The 16,255-nt window shown below is 47.5% G+C and overlaps 1 protein-coding gene across 1 annotated transcript in view; it reads right to left on the bottom strand.

The window, feature by feature from the left end:
• GSE1 (Gse1 coiled-coil protein) overlaps nt 1–16,255 on the bottom strand; it is a 589,073-nt gene that overhangs the window by 359,265 nt on the left and 213,553 nt on the right. The window lies entirely within an intron of this gene.

Below are 16,255 nucleotides of genomic sequence, written 5' to 3'. Positions count from 1 at the left end.
TTATAACTGTTGTTGTAGCTTGATATTATCATCATTATTGCCTTGGACTAAATTGTCACCATAGGGATGACCTTGTATATAGTGTGATGATATAATGGAGCCCCAAGTACCCCAGTCTAACACTGGCCCTGGAGGCGGTAGCTCGGATGCCCCTGTTCCAGTTGCTCTTGTGCCATTACATTGAGTCTGCCCCCTCTGTATTAAATACATTGTGGTAGACCAGCATCATGTTGCCGTGTGAAAAGGCCCTAGGCACACAATTTTCTAGGTAAGTAATTGCAGGCTTAGTAAAGGCATGGGTGTCACCTATGGGTCTCACCTTTACAGGTTGGGAGGCTCCAGGATGTTTGTCTGGCTTGGAGAAATTTGTACTTTCAATTTTTTTCAGGACTTGGCAAGTCCTGGTCAGGGTCCTGGAGCCTAGAGGCGTCATCCCAACCAAACCTCAAGGACCCAGACTAGGCCTTGCAAAGCCCTAAGAAAATTCAAAATTCCAAATCCAGTTTTCTCTCTATCAGACAAACATCACATTCAAAACCTTGAACCCTGAATGGGTGAGAACCCTAGGTGACACACACACCTGTCCTGAGTCCCACAAAGTCTCCGGGCTCCAGGACCCAGTCTTGGACTTGCAAAGCTCTAAGAAAATTCCGAATCCAGTTTTCTCTCTACCAGACACACATCACATCCCAAACCTCAGACCCTGCATGAGTGGGAACCCTAGGTGTCACACACACCGGTCTTGAGTCCTACAAAGTCTCTGGGCTCCAGGACCAAGACTAGGACTTGCAGAGCCTTAAGAAAACTGGCAATCCAGTTTTCTCCCTACCAGAGACCAATCGCATCTTAAACCTCAGACCCTGTAGAAGTAGGAACCCTAGGTGACACGCACACATGGCATGAGTCCTACAAAGTCTCTGGGCTCCAGGACCCTGTCCAGGCCTTGCAAAGCCATAAGAAAACTGCCAATCCAGTTTTCCCCCTACCAGAGACACATCACATCCCAAACCTTCAGACCCTGTAGGAGTAGGAACCCTAGGTGACACGCACACTTGGCATGAGTCCTACAAAGTCTCTGGGTTCCAGAACCCAGACCAAGACTTGCAAAGCCCTAAGAAAATTCCCAATCCAGTTTTCTCTCTACCAGAGACACATCACATCCCAAACCTCAGACCCTGTATGAGTGGGAACCCTAGGTGTCACACACACCTGTCTTGAGTCCTACAAAGTCTCTGGGCTCCAGGACCCAGTCCAGGCCTTACAAAGCCCTAAGAAAATTCCCAATCCAGTTTTCTCTCTACCAGAAACACATCACATCCCAAACCTCAGACCCTGTAGGGGTAGCAACCCTAGGTGACACGCACACTTGGCATGAGTCCTACAAAGTCTCTGGACTCCAGGACCCAGACCAGGCCTTACAAAGCCCTAAGAAAATTCCCAATCCAGTTTTCTCTCTACCACAAACACATCACATCCCAAATCTCAGACCCTGTATGAGTGCGAACCCTAGGTGACACGCACACTCAGTATGAGTCCTACAAAGTCTCTGGCCTCCAGGACCCAGACCAGGCCTTACAAAGCCCTAAGAAACTGCCCAATCCAGTTTTCTCTCTACCAGAGACGCATCACATCCCAAACCTCAGACCCTGTATGAGTGCAAACCCTAGGTGTCACGCACACTTGGCATGAGACCTACAAAGTCTCTGGGCTCCAGGACCCAGACAAGGCGCTTCAAAGCCCTAAGAAAATTCCCAATCTAGTTTTCTCTCTACCAGAGACGCATCACATCCCAAACCTCAAACCCTGTATGAGTGGGAACCCTAGGTGTCACACACACACCTGTCATGAGTCCTACAAAGTCTCTGGGCTCCAGGACCCAGTCCAGGCCTTGCAAAGCCCTAAGAAAATTCCCAATCCAGTTTTCTCTCTACCAGAGACACATCACATCCCAAACCTCAGGCCCTGTATGAGTGGGAACCCTAGGTGTCACGCACACCTGTCTTGAGTCCTACAAAGTCTCTGGGCTCCAGGACCCAGACCAAGACTTGCAAAGCCCTAAGGAAATTGACAATCTAGTTTTCTCTCTACCAGAGACACATCACATCCAAGAACCATATGTGACACACATACCAGTCCAAAGCCCGCAATTCCTTATATATATATACACACACTCACACATCAAATACAATATTGGCATGTAATATACTGACATCTTGCTGGAGAGAAACACCTGGGGAGGTAAGCGGACTTCTAGAGATTGTGCCGCTGGTGAGAATGTGGCCGATACTAAAGTGGGAAAATCGTGGCACAGGAGAGAGATATAAGTGCCCCTCAGGTGATAGAGCGGAGGTGACCTTTAGAGTCCACTCACACTTCTGCAATTTGTCATGCGACTTTGGACATCAAAGTCACATGACAAGTCGCACACCATTCTTTTCAATATTACCCAATCAAATCACTGAGACTTTGAAAAGGTGCCTGCGCTACTTTGGTGCAATTTTTGATGCGACTTTGATCTAAAGAATGTAAAGTCGATTTAAAATTCGACTTTAGAAGTCGAATTAAAAGTCGCACTCCAAAGTCGCACTAATGGAGACGCGCTAATGTGAACCGTGCCTTAATACTGATTCGTTTTGGGATTTAAACGTGATAAAATCATTATTCTCCATCCTCTCGGAGCTCAGTCCGTCTTCCTCTGACCAGGAATGGACGATGTCATACGTGCCAAAGTCATGTTACCGGGCGGAGTCTCTGCCATCGCCGGCGCATTATCCGTGCTCTTTCCCACATCAGAGCGAGCTGTGCGCTCGGCGCATCTGTCTCACATTAGCTTGTCAGGAAGAGCTGAAGACCAAAGCCTGCCAGATCCAGTGGAAGTGACATTGTCCAGATGCACCTTCTGCACTTACCCAGCCGAGCGTAGATCCTATCAGAGCGACGCGCCAATTCAATAAGAGCTAACAGGACGAATTTTCGTGATAATTTCATTAATTGACATCAGCCGAAATAACATTAAAGCTTTAGGGGGGAGGGGGGGCATTACACAGATGCTGGGAAGACCGGGGGCAGCCATGATACCATCAACTGCGCTAATTTCTCCTTTGCTGGATGACCACATTTTATTCACCCAAAATGTCACGTACAAATAATCATCAGTGGAATCATTCTAGGCAACAAAAGCGGAGTGTTGGGGGCCAGCCAAGATTGCTAACGGGCCTCTGGTAAAGTCAGCTCTGTCTATCATTCTTAGCAGCCATATTCAGCAAGGCTTTCACAGTGCACCGCAGTGAGTTTCCAACCTCTATGGCGACTACAAGGAAAATGAGAGCCAGCCTGTAGATGGAATATGTTCCCTAAAGTGGTTGTACACCCTTACATATACAGTACCCAATGAAGTGACTGACCTGAGGCGATACACAGAGATTAAACAAATCTTCCTACATAAGTTATACCTGTTTATCTACAGTTGTATTTCCCCCCTATAGTCATTAACCGGTTCCAGACCGGCCGCCGCCTTTTTACTGCAGCAATGTGGCTCTCCTGCGCGAATCAACGAAGGTCTACGTCGGTCGCGAGCAGGGAGCTACGGGGCGAGCACCCGCACTCGACAGCGGGGAAGCCGATACAGCGGGCAGGCGGCTCCGATTGCCTCCTGACACCGGCAATCGTTCCCCGCTGAGAAAGAAGGACGGTCGGCTGTTGTAAACACAGCTGACCGTTCTTCTCCCTGGAATGATCATAGAGCCCCCGTGATCCTTCTATATAGGATCACATGTCTCCTTGGTCATTTCAGAAGCCACGCCCCCCCCACAGTTAGAATCACTCCCCTAGGCTTACATTTAACCCCTTGATCACCCACAATGTTAACCCCTTCCCTGCCAGTGTTGTTATTATAGTAACAGTGCATATTTTTAGCACTGATTACTGTAGTGATGTCACTGGTACCCCCAAAAGTGTCAAAAATGTCAGTTAGGGGTCCGATCTGTCCGCCTTAATGTCACAGTCCTGCTAAAAATCGCAGATCGCCGCCATTACTAGTAAAAAAAAAAAAAAAAAACAATAAAAATTACATAAATCTTTCCTGTAGTTAGCAGAAGCGATACATTTTGTGCAAACCAATCAAAATACGCTTTTTTTTTTTTACCAAAAATATGTAGCAGAAAACAAATTGGCCTAAAATGTTAAAAAAGTTTAGATTTTTTTTCTTTTTTTTGAGAATGTTATATAGCAGAATGTGAAAAATATTGTTTTTTTTTTTATTTTTTTCAGAATTGTCGCTCTTTTTTTGTTTATAGCGGAAAAAATAAAAATCGCACAGGTGATCAAATACCACCAAAAGAAAGCTCTGTTTGTGGGAAAAAAAGGACATCAATCTTATTTGGGTACAGCGTTGCATGACTGCGCAATTGTCCATTAAACTAATGCTGTGCCGAATCACAAAATAGGGCCTGGTCAGGAAGGGGGTAAATCCTTCCGGTCTTACAGTGGTTAAACAAATCTTCCTACATAAGTTGTACCTGTTTATCTACAGTTGTTTTTCCCCTATAGTCATTAAAAGTGCAGAATTTACAGGGGATCTCTCAGCTCCGAAAAGCAGGGGCCGGGGAGCTAAAGCTACATCAGTGAGGAGAGCTCTGAGAGCTGATTCACACTACACACAAGAAAAGAGCTGAGGCTGTCAATCACAGGCTGTGTGCTGGAGATCTCTCCCCTGTCATCATTTTTCTCTTGGTGTCAGGAGAACTTGTCAGAATTGACTCATGCAGATTTAGTATAGCCTGGGTGCAGATGGATGGCTTCACCAGTGTGCTGCTCCTCCCTCACTGTCCAATCACAAGCTGAGGGTCTGTTACTGACCAAGCTGTACAGATGGAAGTCCTGGCTATGCTGTCAGGCTGGTTGCCAGGATCATAAGACTGCCCGAACAGCATTACAAATCTTTTGGCAGGTAGAACAGTTCATGGATTTAACTGATTTAAATAAAATCTCAATGTATCCCCTAGATGTTTTTGTAATGTAGTCCAAGAAATATCAATGTGCGCTGAACTGCAGAAACCCAAAACCAATCAGAATTCAGCAGCTTAGTAGTTTAAATGAAAGCTATGGTTCTCTGATTGGCTGACAGGCAGCTGCTGCTGACAAGGTGAGTAGAGCGATGGTGAAAGTGGGTGAACTGCACCAGTACTGCCCTCTAGTGTTAGGTGGTGGCACTACGTTGGCATTGTTGAATAGGTGATGATCCAGCCAAGTGCAGAATCTCATCCAGCCGGGGTAAATAAAAATCAAATATGTTTTCTAAAACATCAAAAAAAATCAGATTTTAAATTTAAATCAGCTTTTTTTTTTTTTTTTTTTAATTGAAATCCTGATTTTTTTTGATTTTTTTAATCAAATTTATTTTAATAAAATGCTTTTGGAGTACAAAAATCTTTCTAAAGATAGTTTTCTATTTAGGATACATTAATAATTTAGTTAATTCAACATGAAATGGAGCTTAGTTATGTAGCATGAGGCTGTATATTCTGCAATATTTACATTTTTGGTAAACTCATTCAATGAATCCAAGCTCTGCCAGCTGAGATAACATGCACTGCATTGATGCATTCACACAATTTCACACCAACTACCAGCAAGAATGAGTCCTTACAGTTAAAGAGCACCTGTCATTTCAGATCCATCATGGCAGCGCCTGTTAGCATCCACTCACCTGCAGCCACCACATCCCTCCCCTTGTTGTGTCAATGCCGCATCACCAGCCGCCCCATTAAAGTGAATGGGACTGTCGGTGAGTCAACAGCGGGTCAGAGGAGGAGCCGCTGCGGGACAAAAATGACAGTTGCTCTTTAAGGGCTGGTTCACACCGGTGCGATGCGGGAACCCTGGAAATCCACTGCGGGCTCCCGCATCGCACTCGACTCACAGGCAGTTCACACTGCCATATGTGAATCCCTGGGGGTGTCAATGCAAAGTTAATGACACCCCCAGATCAGTTCGCATATCGCAGTGTGAACTGTCAGTTTGGACATGAATTGGATCGCATAGGTGTGAACACCCATGCAATCTGATTCTGCTGCGGATCAAAAAAAGGGTCCTGTGCGACTTTGGTCCGAATGCGATGCGAATTCAGCCATACAATCTGTATGACTGAATTCGCAATGCTCAGACATCGCATGTGATTTGCAGAGCAGTATGCTCCGAATCACATGCGATGTCTGACATCGCATATGTGTGAATCGGGACTAAAAAGGTTTTTTACTAGTGTTTTAAATCAAATCCACCCTGCATCCAGCTGAATAGTATGGTTCTGTAGGCGGGGGGGGGGGGGGGGGGGCGGTGGCTGTGCTATAGTGCTTAAAGCGGTAGTATACTCCGCTTTTTAATTTTTACCTACAGGTGAGCCTATAATAAAACCTATAATAAGGCTGCACGGTTTAGGAGATATTCACCCTGCATGCAGCCGCTGACACCAGCGGCGCATGCGCTCTGAAGGTCCGGCGTATCTTGTCGGACCTTCAGAGCTCCTTGCCGGAAAGTGAACTCGCCCACGCATTCGCAGGAGTGACGTCATCGCGGCTCCGGCCACTCACAGCGCCGGAGCCGCCGAACTCGGAAGAGACGCCGAGGAAACATGCCAGCTCCCTCAGCAGTGTCCGGGCGACCGTGTGGCGGCTTCGTTCTAAGGTATTTCATAATGTGCTAGTATGCGATGCATACTAGCACATTATGCCATTGTCCTGCAGATTTTTTTTTTTTTTTTTTTTTTCACAGGGGATACAAACGCTTTAACTGCACAGACCTAACTGTGCTGTCAGGAGTGCCTGGATCACAAAACTGGCCAAACACAGCGATAAGTCTTCTGGCAGTTTACATAAATGTATTTCAATCTGTGTGACTACAGGTACCAGCATGCCTCTATCTGCCGATATCCAGGAGGTAATGGCAGGCCACGGTCTCAGTATGTCTCCCGAGTCGCCCGTACCCTCTAATTGATGTCAGCGGTGATTCATGATCGCAGCGTCTCCTTAGGGCACCTTTATCCAGTAATAATATCTCTCGGAGTCTTGGAACCAGCCAAGCGCAGCGACTCCATGCGGCTCCCTCACCTCGCCCTGCGTGAAAATGTCACTCTGAGCTAAGCGGGACTTAAAGGAGGACTCCGGGGGGGGGGGGAGGGGGGATTTTAAAAAGAAAACTGCGGCCTACGCGTTCTTGTCGTTTTTTTTTTATTTCTAGTTGTTAGCTACTAAAGGTTTACCTGGAATTCTTTTACAGTTTTTTTTTTTTTACAGTTTTATCTTAAAGTGGTATTAAACCCAAAAAGCAAACATTTATTTTATTGCAGCTTACCAATTCTTAGGATGTGACGGCTGCATTCTTTTTTAGACTTTCTTTCTTCTATTTTCATATGGTGATCCAGCCAGCAAGTCTGTTGTTTTTCAAAAGTGCAAGCTCTCCAGCAGGAAGTATTAGATTACATGCATGAGACAAACCATGTACCACTGACCGGGCTGCATACAATGGTCAACTTTTATTTATGTAAAACCTTTATCTAAAAAAAAAAAAAGACTGTTTTCTGTAACTGATTATGAAGTGTCAGCTTGAGTTTGGCTTTAATGCGTTTGTCCCCCCCAACTTCTTAATTTAGAGAGTGCAAAATCTGGTGCAGCTCTACATGGTAGCCAATCAGCTTCTAACTTCAGCTTGTTCAATTAACCACTTCCGGACCGCTTACGTTATATTTACTGCGGCAGGCTGGCTCTCCCAGGCAAAATGACGTAGGTCTACGTCACTCACCTGGAGGCAGCTAGGGGGCGAGCGCGCGCTGCCGCCAGCACATTCCCGCCCCCGATTGTCAGCGAGAAAGCCAATGCGTGTGTCAGGCGGCTCAGATTGCCACCTGACACTGGCGATCGCTCCCCGCTGAGAGAGAAGAACGGTCGGCTGTTGTAAACACAGCTGACCGTTCTTCTCTCTGGAATGATCATAGAGCCCCTGTGATCCTTCTATATAGGATCACATGTCTCTAAGCTCATTTCAGAAGCCATGCCTCCCCACAGTTAGAATCACTCCCCTAGGCTCACACTTAACCCCTTTTTCACCCACAATGTTAACCCCTTCCCTACCTGTGTCATTATTACAGTAACAGTGCATATTTTTAGCACTGATTACTGTAGTAATGTCACTGGTACCCCCAAAAGTGTCAAAAATGTCAGTTTGGGGTCCGATCTGTCCGCCGCAATGTCGCAGTCTCGCAAAAAATCGTAGATCACGCTATTACTAGGAAAAAATAAATATAAATGACATGAATCTTTCCCGTAGTTTGTAGATGCAATAACTTTTGCGCAAACCAATCAAAATACGCTTATTGCAATTTTTTTGACCAAAAATATGTAGCAGAAAACAAATTGGCCTAAAATGTTAAAAAAAATTATTTTTTTTTTTTTTTTTGAGAATGTCATATAGCAGAATGTGAAAAAAATTGTTTTTTTTTCAGTATTGTTGGTCTTTTTTTGTTTATAGCGCAAAAAATAAAAACCGCACAGGTGATCAAATACCCCCAAAAGAAAGCTCTGTTTGTGGGGAAAAAAGGACATCAATTTTATTTGGGTACAGTGTCGCTCGACCACACGATTGTCCGTTAAAATAGCGCAGCGCCGAATCGCAACATAGGGCCTGATCAGGAAGGGGGTAAATCCTTCCGGTCTTACAGTGGTTAAGCTTTGACAATAAATCCTGGAAGCTGATTGGTTTCTCTGCAGAGATGCACCCGATTTTGCACTCTCCAGTTTCAGTAAATCAACCCCAAAGTGTACATTTGACATTGTTCCTTCTATTTCTGTATATGGATGATGGCACTGTCATTATTTTAATTTACAAAAATCCTTTTTCCTATTTGATATCCAGCTGTCACATGACCCAGCTCTCTCCCAGCCTGTCTGCAGGGAAACATAAGCAGGAGGAGCTTCTAGTCCTCTGCTGCTGGTCACATGATCAAAACATAAAAAAAATAAATCAGATTTTGGAATACAGAGTAAAAATAAATAATTAAAGGGATTGTAAAGCCTCATGGTTTTCCACCTTAATGCATTCTATGTGTGCTGTGAGCTTGTAAGACCCGGTTCACGCTATAGAGATGTCAGACATCGCATGTGATTCGGAGCGCACTGCTCTGCAAACCACATGTGATGTCTGTGCGATGCAAATTCAGCCATACAGATTGTATGGCTGAATTTGAATCGCATTCTGACCAAAGTCGCACAGGGCCCTTTTTTTTATCTGCACCAGAATCGGATCTCATGGGTGTTCACAATCCGAATCTAATGAATGAAAGGGGAAAGCCAGGGACGGGCAGGCTGGGGATGAAGGGGTTAGATGGTGTCAGGAAATAAGGCGGGGTCTACATGACTTCTAATACACATTGTGAGAAGCTCACAGTGTGCGGTGAAATCAGAGGAAGCCATTTCAGTCCAGGAGAGGAGCCGCTACAACTGTGCAAGACTGAAGGGGAGGTCGGAGGTCATCCAAAATAAAAAAAATGTCTTTAGATAGATTTCTTTGGATAGAAGATTTCCATAGAAGGTTCTATAAGATGAATGTTGCTATGTCTGTATATAGATCTGTATATAGTGTGCTATGGATAATGGAGATGAATGAAGCTTGGTGGGAAGTGTTGTCCTATGGCCGTAGAATGTAGGCATTGGGTATAAATGTTGGGGTGTCAGACCAATATCCCCGAGTCTGGAGGTAGAAAACGGTCGGGTGGCTACAGACGGGCAGTTTTTTCACCCAGAGACAGCGAACCGCAATAGATCCGCCCGCCCTCCCCTGAACGACCCCGCCGTGGGGGAACTGCCGCAATTTTCTCCCCTGTTAGACAGACGTGCGCCCATGCTGAGAGGTTCCTCTCCGTAGAAAATGGAACAATCGGCATTTGGTCACGCAGATATTTTCCACCACGTCAGGAAATCGCTGAGCGCTGTAATGAGATCTTCTGAAGCGCGGCGGTGCCTGTTATCGCACTGCGGTTAACCCTCACACTTCCCGACCGCCGCCGTGGGATGCTGGTGTCACTGGCAACGGCTGCTTTTATCGAGCCATGTATGACCGCACCAGGTATAGGCGGGATATTTCTGCTTCCCATTCAACGATCGGCACGCAGCACTCGGTATGGTGACACGTGAATACGTTTGTGCCGCAATGGGGGGCGCAACAAGAGGAAAGAGGCTCAACAAACCAAACAAGACCATGGAGGGGGGGAATTTACCAAAACTGGAGCACTCAGAATGTTGTGCAGCTCTGCATGGTAGCCAATCAGCTTCTAACTTCAGCTTGTTCAATTAGGCCTTGACAGTAAGTGCCGGTTCACACTGTTCCGACTTGTCAGGCGACTTGGAAATCATTGAGTATGACTTGACATGCGACTTTGCGGTCCCAAGTCGCACAAGTGTTAGGGGACTAAGCCATTCCAGTCTAGGGGAGGAGCCGGTACAACTGTGCAAGACTGGTGAGAAGGCCGGAGTTCCCCTTTAGTTGGTGCCAATGAAGCATCGTGGAGATGTCAGCAGACGGCGGGTACTAAAAGGCGTCTTGGCGGTGAATTGTCGCAGCGGTACGGCAGGCCAGGCTCCTGATCTATGGGCCCAGCAGATTTTAATGGCTGCGTCCTCTGATTTACAGGCGGATATAAAATGCGGACACCTCCAGGGGCCTCCGTCAGGAATGATGTCTGCACACACTGACCCCGCCAATGATCACACAGCCGCCGGGGGCCCCCGCCGCCTCCTGCACCCCAGGATTTGGCCTTACAGCTCTGCAGAGCTCAGAGATTAAATCAACCATCAATCAGGAGGCCGGTGTCATCCATCAGAGGCACCGCTTCCCGGCACTACCTCCTCCTCCTGCTGACAACCCCCCACCACAGGGGGCGCCACCCCCCGCCCAGCGCTGTCCTGATTCATCCGCTCACATTTCTAACATGATACAGGACAGGTCCTCTTCACTACAACATGGAGCCAGGGGCCCCGGACAGCTATAAAGTGGATCTGTCCCTAGAAATATTTCTCATGTTAAGTCATAAGTGCAGTGTCACCCTTCCAGGTATTTATTACCTCTCACTGAGATCACAGCAACCCCCCCCCCCCCCCAACAATGCCTTCTTTTGATTTTGTCTCCAGAAGGACAGCACCATCTTTGTTCAGGCATCATCCAGGATCACCATCTACTTTCCGAACTGAGATCCAGGCTCAGAGTTGACAATTCCCTAAAAGCGTAACTCCACTTTTGTTGAGAAAAAAACATTCCCCTCTGGGTGATCTCTCTGTACATTACAAGGATTATAACAAACTTTGTTGCAGATTCCTTCCTTTTGTTATTCTGAAGAAATCATTGTTTGTTCCTCTGTGCTGATTGGGTCTAATGGGAGTGGTTTCATAATTATCTATCAGCTGCGGCAGCTGCAGGGCTCGAATGTGGAAATCTGCTGGGCCTGCATCCCTTTAGACGTGTGCCTATTGGGAGTATCTCACCAAAAATGACATTTTTGTTGCAGGGGATGCCAGAAATCTGACTTGTATCTTAGTAAAGATTTCTGGGAAAATTGGTGAGCCAATCAGACAATCAGGAAATGATGTTTCTGGGGGTGTGGTCAGTATACATTCTGTGTACAGATCACCTCCAGGCGGCCATATTGCATTTTCAGAAAATTACAACAGCTGCAGATTGATAAGGAAAGGTCATTTTTAATAACATTCAATTACGATATGATTTGTGTCGCAATTGTATACACTGTATTGTTTTTTCTTTATTTGCAAATTTTTTTCTCCCACAAAAGTGGACTTACCCTTTAAGCTTATTCAGCTGTACTTCCCCTGTGGACCACAGGAGGGCAGTCCATTCTGCACTCCTGTGACCCCTTTTCAGCAGACAATGGGCTGAAGCCTGATGTCAGAGCCGGTCCAGGCTGGGGCAAGATCGTGACAATAGGTCGGGATCCGCCCACAACCCTGGACCAGCACTTGGCTCAGCCTCTCAGCGAGCCGCGAGGGGGGAGCAGAGCAGGAAGCGGTAAGTAACAGTCACCAAATCTCTGCTCCGGGAGCTCTGAGAACCGATCGATTGGTGGTGTTTGATCGCTCAGTGTTAGAGCCAGCGGGGGACAGATGCTGCATCCAGCTAGGCCTCCACCACTATGTCATCCTCCTTACATCACAGTGCACCCCCCCTTACCTTGTGCTGCTGCTGGGGAAGAAGCTGGGGGCGGAGCTGGGTAGCAGAAAGTGCAGGGTCTGGAGGAGGACCAGAGGAGGGCTGGAGTCTCCTGAACGCTTAGACCAGGGGAGGCGAGGGGATGCTGCAGCTGCACAGAGAGGTGCAGGATCTGTAGGAGGAGTTCTGTCCTCCACTCTGCTGCCGACTGCCTCTCTACTGATGCATGGAGAAGCACAGGATCTGGTGGAGGAGTCCTATTCTTCTCTTTGCTGCCGACTGCTGAGACAAGGTAGGAGGTGAGACGAGGGGGTTGCCGTGCATGCAGTGAGAGGGCCGCATGAAATTTGGCCGCATGGATTCGGCCCTAAAGTCAAAATGTTTTTTTCTTTTACATAGAATAATCTCAGAAATGGGGTGGGGAGGTGAGAAGCAGCAAAAGGAGATGACAAGAAGCATGCTGATAGGAGGAGAGAGCAGAGTGACAGAGAGACAAGCTCCTCACTGTGCTGCTTCTCCTGTCACTGTCCAGTCACAGGCCGGGGGCTCATCCGGGATGACCTGAGCTCAGAGGACGTTGGTTGAATGATGCTGTCCATCACACTGAGGACATCCAGTGGCAGAAATAAAGTACTGTGGGGCAAATCTGGTTTATTAATCAGCTGTTCATTTCTTTTTTTTGGGGGGGGGGGCGGAGTTTTTTTTTAACACAGCAATGATAAAATGAGCAGAAAAGGGAAGCATTCCCGGGGTCGGGGGATTACACGCGGCGTGGGGGATATACAGGAGCGACGAGGAAACCGCCACTTATCCGCACAATCCTGTCCAAATCCCGGCCACTGCTGGGCAAGCAGGATTTGTCTGGATGAGAGGGGTGAGCACTCCCCCCTCCCCCCCCCCCTCCAGCTTTGGCAGGCGGATGCAGGTTCCCCCGAACACCTGCTAGGGTCACCGTGCCAAAGGCCGGCTGTTTAAGCGCGGCTGATCTGCGGTAGGGAAGCAAACAAAGGCTTCTGGCAGGAAGAACGCGTTCGCCTGCTGACATCCAGACGGGAGCAGGTGAGGCGCAGCCGGCGCTGCCGAAGGTACATTAACCCCTTCAGGTGGGGAACACATGGGCAGCTCCCTTCCCTCCCCCCTCCTGAAGGCCGTTCCACCGATTTAACGGATTTACATACTTTTCCACACTTATGGAACGTTGAAGGATGTGGTCAGACCGTGCTGACCGAGCTTTCCTGGTCTTTGTAATGCAGCCCAACTGTCTACCCCAAGACAACCAAATCTTAAAGGGGACCTGTCACTGACTTTACTGATCTCCATGAATAAATCTGCGACTTGTTACATTATACAGCAACAGTATCGGTTTTCAGAAACGCTCCACCTTTTATCATTACAAAGTCATCCCTGAGCTCATCGGTGACTTTGCCTAGGCTGAGATGATGTGTTCAGTCTGCTGCATGCAGGTGGAAGAATTTCCTCAGTCTCATCTCCCCCAGTGATCAGTCTGCTGCAGGCAGGAGGATGCATTTTCTCAGTCCTCCCTCCCTCAGTAATCAGTCTTCTGAAGGCAGGATGAAGCATTTCCCCAGTCTCCCCTCCCCCAGTGATCAGTCTGCTGCAGGCAGATGGAAGAATTTCCTCAGTCTCCCCTCCCTCAGTAATCAGTCTGCTGCAGGCAGGAGGATGCATTTTCTCAGTCTCCCCCCACCCAGTGATCAGTCTGCTGCAGGCAAAAGGACCCATTACTCAGTCTCCCCTTTCTCAGTGATCAGTCTGCTTTAGGCAGATAGAAGCATTTCCTCAGTCTCCCCTCCTACAGTGACCAGTCTGCAGCAGGCAGGAGGAAGCATTCCCTCAGTCTCCCCTTGCCCAGTAGTTCGTCTGCCGCAGGCAAAAGGACGCATTTCTTCAATATCCCCTTTTTCAGTGATCAGTCTGCTGCGAGGTAGAAGGATACATTTCCTCAGTTTCCCCTCCCCCAGTGATCAGTCTGCTGCAGGCAGGCAGGATACATTTACTCAGTCTCCCCTCCCCCAGTGAAAAGTCTGTTGCAGGCAGAAGGAAGCATTTCCCTAGTCCCCCCCTCCCCCCAGTGATCAGTCTGCTGCCGGCAGGATGAAGCATTTCCCCAGTCTCCCCCCCCCCCCAGTGATCAGTCTGCTGCAGGCAGGATGAAGCATTTCCCCAGTCTCCCCCCACTCAGTGGTCAGTCTGCTGCAGGCATAATGACCCAATACTTCAGTCTCCCCTCTCTCAGTGATCAGTCTGCTGCGGGCAGAAGGAAGAATTTCCTCAGTCTTCACTCCCCCAGTGATCAGTCTGCTGCAGGCAGGAGGACACATTTACTAAAGCCCCGTACACACATACCGATTGATGGCCGTAAATATTCGGCCGACGACCGATCGGCCGATTGTAGGCTTGTTAGTATGATGCTTCCGACAGCGCATTTTCGGCCGAACAGAATCTGTCGTGCAAGCATTCAAATTTTTGTTGGCCAACACCAGAACGGCCGATTGTTCGCCAGTCAGTACAGATTTCGGCCGACAGACAGCAGATTAGCAAGACTGGGCATGCTCAGAGAAGAAAAAAGACAAGGAAAGTTAACCATCACATGACATCACTTCTGCAGTCGGCTGTTGTTGGCCGACAAAATTCGTGTGCAGTCTTTTGCAGTTTTCAACCGACAGGACAGCCCTGGACAAAAGACGGCCAATCGTTCGGCCGATGATCAGTACGTGTGTACGGGGCTTTAGTCTCCCCATCCCCCAGTGATCAGTCTGCTGCAGGCAGGGGGAAGCATTTCCTCAGTCTCCCCCGTCTGCTGCAGGCAGGAGGAAGAGAAAAGCAGTTGAAGGCATTGTCAGGAGCATTACTGTGCTCTCTGGGGGAGGAAATAATCACCTGGAAGGATTACACTGTTACATTACTTAGCATGAGAAAATATGTATTAAACCCAAAACTGAAAATGTAATATCTTTGCACCTTACTGATCATTGGATGGGGTGGCTGCATTTGTTTTCTTTTTTTTTTTTAGGCTTTTTTCCCCTGGCAATCTGGCCAGTAACACATCTCCTGTATTAGAGTGCCCCCATTCTGGATAAAGGAGCACAGGAGGCACCTTCTGACAGCAGCATTGTCATTCTGGGCAGGGGGTAGTGTTAGATGTACTAGCAGATTTAGATACACTAACAATTTGAAGCCAAACTCCAGCTCATACTGTATAATCAGTTACAGCAGTTTTTTTTTTTTTCCTTTTGGGATAAAGGATATACGTAAATAAAAGCTGGTCATTGTAAGCACCCCTGTCAGTGGTAAATGGTTTGTCCAACCCTCTAACTGATACATTTTCGGGAGAGCTAGTTCTTTCAAAAAACAACCGACTGGCTGGCCAGATCACCAAAAAAAAGAAAGGAAAGAAAGACTAAAAAAGAAAAGGAATGCAGCCACCACATCTAGGAATTGGTAAGCTGCAGTATAATAAATGTTTGATTTGGGGTTTAATAGCTTTAATAGAGCAAAGGGAAGCAGACAAGAGAGGGCGGTTGTCGGAGATCACATACATTTTTATTTTTTGCTACAAAAAGGAAATAAAATCTGAATAAAAGGGAATCAAAGTGGACATTTCTGATGTAAAACCATAAAATAAATCCTATAGAGTAGACGGATATCAGATAAATGGATGGGATAAAAATCCCCGGCAGCCGGACACTCAGCTGCATTCCCATCAATCCTTCAGCAGTTGTTAAGCGCCTGACCCAGTGATCAGCCGTCACCCTTTCACTCCCTGGGGGTGCTGACCTTTGACCTCATGTCAAATCATTATGTCTGCATCAGAGGATCTAATCTGTGACGGGGGGGGGGGGGTGTAATGTCACCTTGTAGCCGCAGGCGGTCGCTGACACCGCAGATCGAAGGTCCGCCACCTGCGGAGGACTGATAAGTGTAAATCCGATCCACACACACACAAAGATGGCGGCCACCGATCTACAAGGACCCTTCCCTCCCGCCTCAATATGACTTCACACATCCAAATCTGCCGGACACTAGATGG

This window comes from Pelophylax lessonae (assembly GCF_965119305.1).
Source record: "Pelophylax lessonae genome assembly, chromosome: 10".
Taxonomy (NCBI): Eukaryota; Metazoa; Chordata; class Amphibia; order Anura; family Ranidae; genus Pelophylax; species Pelophylax lessonae.
The sequence above is the reverse complement of the archived record's forward strand: the minus strand, read 5'-3'. Positions and strand labels throughout refer to the sequence as shown.